The sequence below is a fragment of the Hibiscus syriacus genome, unplaced genomic scaffold, assembly GCF_006381635.1.
Source record: "Hibiscus syriacus cultivar Baekdansim isolate YM2019G1 unplaced genomic scaffold, ASM638163v2 tig00110483_pilon, whole genome shotgun sequence".
In the NCBI taxonomy this organism is placed as follows: domain Eukaryota; kingdom Viridiplantae; phylum Streptophyta; class Magnoliopsida; order Malvales; family Malvaceae; genus Hibiscus; species Hibiscus syriacus.
The window spans coordinates 1,787,422-1,794,997 of record NW_024062759.1 but is presented as its reverse complement, the minus strand read 5'-3'; the positions used below and the strand labels follow the sequence as shown (position 1 = coordinate 1,794,997).

Genomic DNA, 7,576 nt, shown 5'->3' with positions numbered 1-7,576 from the left:
TCCTTTGCTTCTCAAGGTCAAGGTGAGGGAGCTTATGCTGTAGAAAAAGGCCCGGGGCCTCGACCGAAAAGTCGATATGATAACTAAACAGAATGAGATCGGTGCACATGTCCGAATGCTAACTCGAGAAATCCGAAAATCATTGGATCGACATACCATTTTGTACACGACAATGGTGGAGTTGTCCAAGACATTATGTTTGCAAAATTGTGTTGTATGGATGCCTAATGGGATCAAGATCAAGATGAACTTGACACATGAACTCAATGCAAGAAACCATTCATTTAGTTTTACGATTCTGATTTCGAATCGAGATCTCGTGAAGATTAAACGAAGTGATGAAGTGAACATTCTTGACTCCGACTCTGTTATCACCACTGCTAGCAATGGACAGTCTAGTGAGCCAGGACCAGTGATTGCAATTCGAATGTCAATGCTTCGAGTGAAAAAGAAGAAAAGTGAAGAAGAAGAAGAGCCGGTCAAAAATGGTTTAGCTGTGACGGTCAACGATCCAACTCAGCACATAACGGTCCAATTATGTTTTCTGTCACACTATTAATGAATGTTAACATCGAGTGATCATTTTGTAACAAATAATAACATTAACGATCGATTTGTGACTTTTTAAACGTAAGTAACAATACTTACCCTAACATTAGTGCCATTGACGTAGTTTACCCTTAGTTTTAATTAGAGAAATTAATCTCATTGACCAAAAATGCCTTATAATATACGATTTTAACTATTTTTTTTTGGATTTGCCAAAATGACCAACTAAATCGCAATTCGATTGATAATTCGCAACACGATCTCCGGTATCGCAAATCAGTTTCCAGATTCGCAACGCGAACTTCGACTATCGCAATGCGAACTTGGACTATCGCAATGCGAACTTGGATTATCGCAATGCGAATATGTAAATCGCAATGCGAACTTGGACTATCGCATTGCAACTTACATATTCGCATTGCGATAGTCCAAGTTCGCGTTACGATTTATTCTAAATTCGTTGCGATTAGTGGTATTGCATTTGTTTCTTAAGAATTTTCTCTAAAAAGATAGTATTCGCGCGGACGTGTCGAAGACACGTATTACCACGACCACGACCTGACCTGACCCGAGACGAGACTGACGGTGGCGGCGGCGGCGCGCAAGAGTTCCCCTTGTTCTCTATCACTCAACAAGGAAGTGGGAAAGCCAAGCCTTAAATATCATTCCCAATAGTGTTTCCAATACTATTCCCAATAGTGTTTCCAATACTATGTGGAATTGAGCATTATCAACACTTGTTTCCAATACAATGTGATTATTCAGGAAACAATTAACAATCATGCACCTTAAAACAACTGAATCAGCAACTAATTGCATTAGTATTATACGATTAAATATGTCATAATTAAAAGTCAATCTACAATCAATCGCGATTATTACAATTTTAAGCAAAACATTCAAAAATAATATCACTATTTAAGGCTCAATCCCACATAGTATTGGAAACAAGTGTTGGTAATGCTCAATCCCGCATAGTATTGGAAACACTATTGGGAATGGTATTTAAGGCTTGGCTTTCCCATTTCCTTGTTGAGTGATAGAGAACTGGGGGGACTCTCGCGTGCCGCCGCCGCTCTCGTCTCGTCTCGTCTCGGGTCGTGGTCGTGGTCGTGGTAATACGTGTCTTCGACACGTCCGCGCGAATACTATCGCAACGAATTTGGAATAAATCGCAACGCGAACTTCGACTATCGCAACGTGAACTTCGACTATCGCAACGAACTTGGAATAAATCGCAACTCGAACTTGGACTATCGCAATGCGAATATGTAAATCGCAATGCGATAGTCGAAGTTCGCGTTGCGAATCTGGAAACTGATTTGCGATACCGGAGATCGCGTTGCGAATTATCGATCGCATTGCGATTTAGTTGGTCATTTTGGTAAATCCAAAAAAAGTTGGTTAAAATCGTATATTATAAAGCATTTTTGGTCACTGAAGTTATTTTCTGTTTTAATTATGGTGACGATCCTATACATTGACTTTGTATTCGTCTATGTATTAATCATAATGGTACAACTTCAAAATATATGGAAGTATTTGATTTGGAATCTTATAATGATAATTGTATAATAATCATTCTATTATTAAAGTTTAAAAAAAATAGATACAAAAAAATAAAATTAGAAGGTTATGTATTTCTTCCTTTTCTTATGGTGAGTGGAAACCAACAAAAAATAATCTTCTCTCCATACCACTTTAATAAAGCTATAAAGAATCAAAAATATGAATACAAGAGATATCTACTTGTTGGAAGAAATTTGAATATCAATTTCTCCAATTCAATAGATACTTTTAATTCGGTGGGTCCACCCACCGTCCATAATTCATACTATATATCTCTAAAAAGTAATTCAATTTAAAACAAATTATGTCAAACTAAAAACAAATTATGTTTTGATTATATGTCCTATAAACTTGATGAATGCCACTTGGGCACTCAGTAGGAAGGGGGACAATCTATGACACGGATTTTGATGGTGCCGAATTTGGCAACAAGTGACGTGGATCTTACACGTGTCATTGTGTTGTCAAAACTGATGATATGATCTAGACCAACCGTTGCCAATCAAACCTGTAAATCCACCCACCCAGATGGGCCCACTTGTCTTCTGCCTCACCTGCTTTACGTGAGACTTTGGACTTATCTCCTATGAACAAGATAGGGGGTTGATCGCTTTTCGACGCGAAACGTGTGAGGCCAAAGTCGCTTGCCGACAAAATATTAGGAGTTGTTACACTGTTGCCGGGACCATTTTAATGGCAATCCAATATCTGACAACACACCGACCTGTTCCTTTTGTTATTTCCCCGACAGGTCTTTCTTGTTTAAAAAGTCGATGAACCGATCCGGTGCACATAAGGTTCAATGTTCGGGGATATTATCAAGATACGTGGACAATAGTTGCTTGCCGACATACCATTGTGTAGTTGTGTATTCCTGTTGCCGGTACCATTTTAGTAGGACAAATTAAACCAAGTGCCAATTTTCTTTCATTTCGTTTGCATTGTATGGGCATGAAAAATCAATAAATTTATACCATCCACATCAACACCGGATATTAACAAAATTCCAAGAATAACATAAAAAATGATTAAACGGATACAATATGGAACTGTGTACAAATATATGCCCCGAAACAGGAGCATAGAGATAATCTCTAAAGATACTTGAAGAAATGCATTAAAAAACTCTGAAGATGATACCCATGTTCAACATGTATAGGTAGGAATCTAACAAACTGCTAGTTCTTGTCCCATCATCATCTGATTGCTCCCAGCAAGTTTGCTCCATCAAGCTTTGCACCCTCCAAATGCTGACAAAAGAGACAAAAACAGTAGTATAAAGAATGTGAAAATCTTTTGATTTGATCTGCAAGTGTAAGATGGAACTCCACTAGAATTCCAGCAAGGTATCTGGAAAGTATAACAAATGTCAAACTCTTTCGATTTGATCCGCATCCATGATGCAGTCTGAAAGTTTTATATGAAACACCACCATGCAAATTGCACACTACAACTTATTTACTTACCGTATCTCGAAGATTAACATGTCGTAAATAAGCCCTTTGGAGGTTTGCACCCTTCAGATTTGCATTGCTTAATTTCGCACCCTGAAGAACATGTTAATTACAATGAACATATCACAATAAAATGCTGTGTCAATAAGTTATCGCACACCAAAATTGTTATAATGAGTTATGGAGTGCTGGTATGTTTTGTTCCGGTGTCAAATGGTAACTTCATATAGATAAAATGACATATGCGTGCTGAAGCAATCCATTTGCAAACGACATGCTTAAGGATCTCTTACCTTCAAATTGGCTCCTTCAAGATTAGCTCCCTCTAAGTTGGCATCAGTAAGATCAGCAGTCTAAAGTCCAGAGATTAAGCATATTAATAGTTTACAATACCGCAACCGGCGCAGTAAGAAGACTCAACTAGTCAATGAAACTGACAATGATAAGCTATGTTGTTCCAACACTTAAATTTCCTTGATGTCCGACACACATTCAAATATAGGTATAGGTATATGATCATTCAAAGACCCTCCAAAACCATGGAAAAACTTTTAAATAATTGAACATCGACATGCCTAGCACATGCACTTATTCGATACTCACGCCCAACCCAAGTAAAAACGATAGTAAGCATAATATAAACAAAACCAACAAATGACGAAATTCTTCTTTTCTTTTATGTCACGTTAATGAATAGTTTCAATCAAAGAAGCAAACCGAGCATAAGCATATGCCGTATGTATCATAATGATCAATATGGCGATCAATGAAATAGAGATTGATTCAAATGTTAAACGGTCTCTCACTAATCCTTCCTCATGAGAATTAACAGTTGTACTTTAGGACAGCATAAATTTAAATTTTAATGTTGACCATTCAATCAAAGCCCCTATTGTAGCTCAAATAACGATGAATCTAAAAATATTATTCCAACAAGATTAAGGAATTTAACGAATCACCTGCAAGTGTGCAGAACGAAGATCCGCCCCACAGAAGCTACAATCTATCAAACAGGCATCTGCAACAATGAAATCGATGAAGATGCATCAATATTTAAACCATATGAGTAAATAGTGGTATTTAGCTATGTCACCGGGCCCTAGTGTGAGTGCCGGATATGGGTGTGTTCAATTTTCATTTTCCAGTTTTCCATGTATTTTGAGGGTCCTTAGAGAATCATATCCCTTATCCATGTCTAGATATGTGTCTAACATAGGTGTTAGACATAGGCACTTCCAGAAGAATGATGAGTTAAAGCAACATAAGCATTTAAAGAAATCTATCAACTGTATAAAGATTGTAAGTATTTGCCTTGAAGATTTGCACTCTGAAGATTTGCCCCAGCTAGTAAAGCCCCGCGAAGATTTGCGCCTGTAAATTCACACCTTCCCTAGGCAAAAATAAAATCATTTGAGAACAAAGTTCAAGAAACACAAATTGCACAGAAAGGATAAATCAGGCTGATTGTCTTACTCGCGCAAAGTTGCATTGTGAAAAATCGAACCCTCAGCATCCACATCCTGTTATGAAACAAAGGGTTTAATATGATGAATGTAATACAAGTATGGACTTAAACCTAATTAAGCCATTCGCAGTTAATCATATTCTATTAAAAACTAGATGTACCCTGAATTTTGCACACTGAAGATTTGCACGCGAGAAAAATACGTTTTTAAGACAGGCAAAGCTGAAATCCACAAATGAAAGATCCTGCACAAATAAAGAACAGAAAAGAAGATAATGAATCCCAAGTGTAATATAGTATTATGCCTGTTTTGTAGGACTTGAAGTGGAACTAGAGGAGATCAAATGGGAACAAAGAGAGACTTCGAACGTTCATATTAAAAGAACATAAGCTCTTCTACAAGAACCCAAAATATGTCACAAATACCATCATCATCATCATCTGTCAGTGAAAATGAAAAAGTTGCAGTAGACACAAAGCTACAAACAGAAGATCAACGAGACTAACTCTCATTCCTCTGAACAAAGATTTTTACCCGAAGAAACAAGAGTTTTAACATGAGATTAAGTCGAACTTTTAGGATCAGAAAATTACCAATTTAGAGATCAAGGCCAGAAAGATTAACTCCCCGAAATCTAACTCTTTCAGACTGTATGCATTTGATGATATCGGTACGAGTCAATTCCGCATGTGACTCTTCATTTTCCTTCCCTTATTAAGAAGAACTGATTCCTTCTATCAGTCCCTGAATATATGCACAAATACTGTTAATATGCTACAACACAGCACCAGTCTTAACAACAGTCTACAATCTAAACAATCATATAAGGTGATAGGGCATCCAGTGACCCAACATTGCAGTGATATTAAATCATCAAAATTCATTAGAATAACTCGTTTTATATGTGAATTAAGAAGTTAGTTTCTGTGAAATAGCTGTTAATTCCTATAGCAGTACTTCTTACAAGTAGCTGATAGTATTCTGCCTCTCGCATAAGCTCTGAATATTCAGCATCTGTCAATGTGGGTACAATTCCATCCCTTAACCAGTTTAGAATATGCCGGAAAAGCTTTCCGTCTCTGTCAACGAAGATATATCCCTGAAAGAAAATCAAGGAATATGACTATCTTCACTCAAACAAAGTTGCTTCAGAATGAGCTATATATCAGAGTACATATAACTTTTGTCCCTTGTCCTCCCCTGAAGGTTTCGTTGTGAATGAATAATGTGATAGAGGAAAAAGAACAGATTTTCATCACTTCCCCAAAACATAAATATCACAATTAGTTATTAAATTTACTGCTGACATTAACTGTTATTATGTAAATCAAATAAATATGAATCACTAGTTCTTAACACTTTCTTATGCGAAAAATTTATCTAGCTTCCACAATAATCATCCACAGCTCATCATGCGTGATAAATAAACATTAAAAAAATTGTCATCTAATTCCTGCAAAGGTGAAAATCAATCCTCACAGCAACAGAATTTTTAAAACCCAAGTGTTGAAAAGTAAATCGCATCAAACAGACGTACTGCATACATATCATTACATTATTAACAATGAGTAGTACTGACTACATAATAGGAAAGTTCCCCAGCAATTAACACAGAAAATGTTGAACCTATTTATTGAACTCGTAAAAGACATTGTATATCCCCCAAGTATATGAAGGATGATACAGCTTATTACTCTTAAGTAAATCGATATAGCATAAATGGGATGTGCACGAAAGGAAAAAACAGTACATGTACCTTCTCAGAGTCATGACACAATGTATGTCGACCGCTGAACATTGCGGCCAGCATGGAATCCGCTCACGCTGGGTTAATGTATCATGGTAGTACAATATTTCTTCCCTCCGCATCAAATTTTCTTTCAATTCAGAAATAGGCTTTAAATTATACTAAATTAGTTACAAAATTCAACTCCACAATTTTCGATATCCAAAACAACTAAAACTTGAACAAACGAACCCAGAAAAGAAAATGCAGCATGTTCACATGTACATATATCAGTTTCCTCTTCTTCATTTCAGAGACCAAACAGAAAACATGGTTAGTCAAATACCCAATTAAAAAAAGCAATCATAGGTTTAACTTAAACCATCAATCAAAGATAGCAAGCTAAGAAAAAATTGGGTTTTTTCCTGTTAATTGATGAACCGATCGAAAATTCTCACTTTTTGCTAAATTAGCAGTTGATTCGGATTTGATGAAACAACATGTAGAGATTACAGAGAATTTACCGATGCTGAGTCGAATAAGCGAAGGCAAATCGGAATCTCCCATCATAAGAGAAAAAATGGAAACCGCCAAGATTGAATGGCTTGCTGCAGCAAGCAAGCAAGCAAATTTTTTTAATGCAGATTTTTTTACTGTCCTCATGGCAGTGCTGCCATCGCGTTCGGCTCTCTAAGTTGTAAAATGGGTCTGCCATTGGGTACTTAACTGGTTTTGTCGGCAAACATGGGCCATGGATCGAATCTTGATTCGGGTCATTTGTAGAAATGCCGGAGGATCAGATTCTAGACTCG

The 7,576-nt window shown here is 36.8% G+C and overlaps 1 pseudogene; it reads right to left on the bottom strand.

Moving 5' to 3' along the window:
• Positions 1-3,111: 3,111 nt before the first annotated feature.
• Positions 3,112-6,895, bottom strand: LOC120129071 (annotated as a pseudogene).
• Between the last annotated feature and the right edge of the window lie 681 nt (positions 6,896-7,576).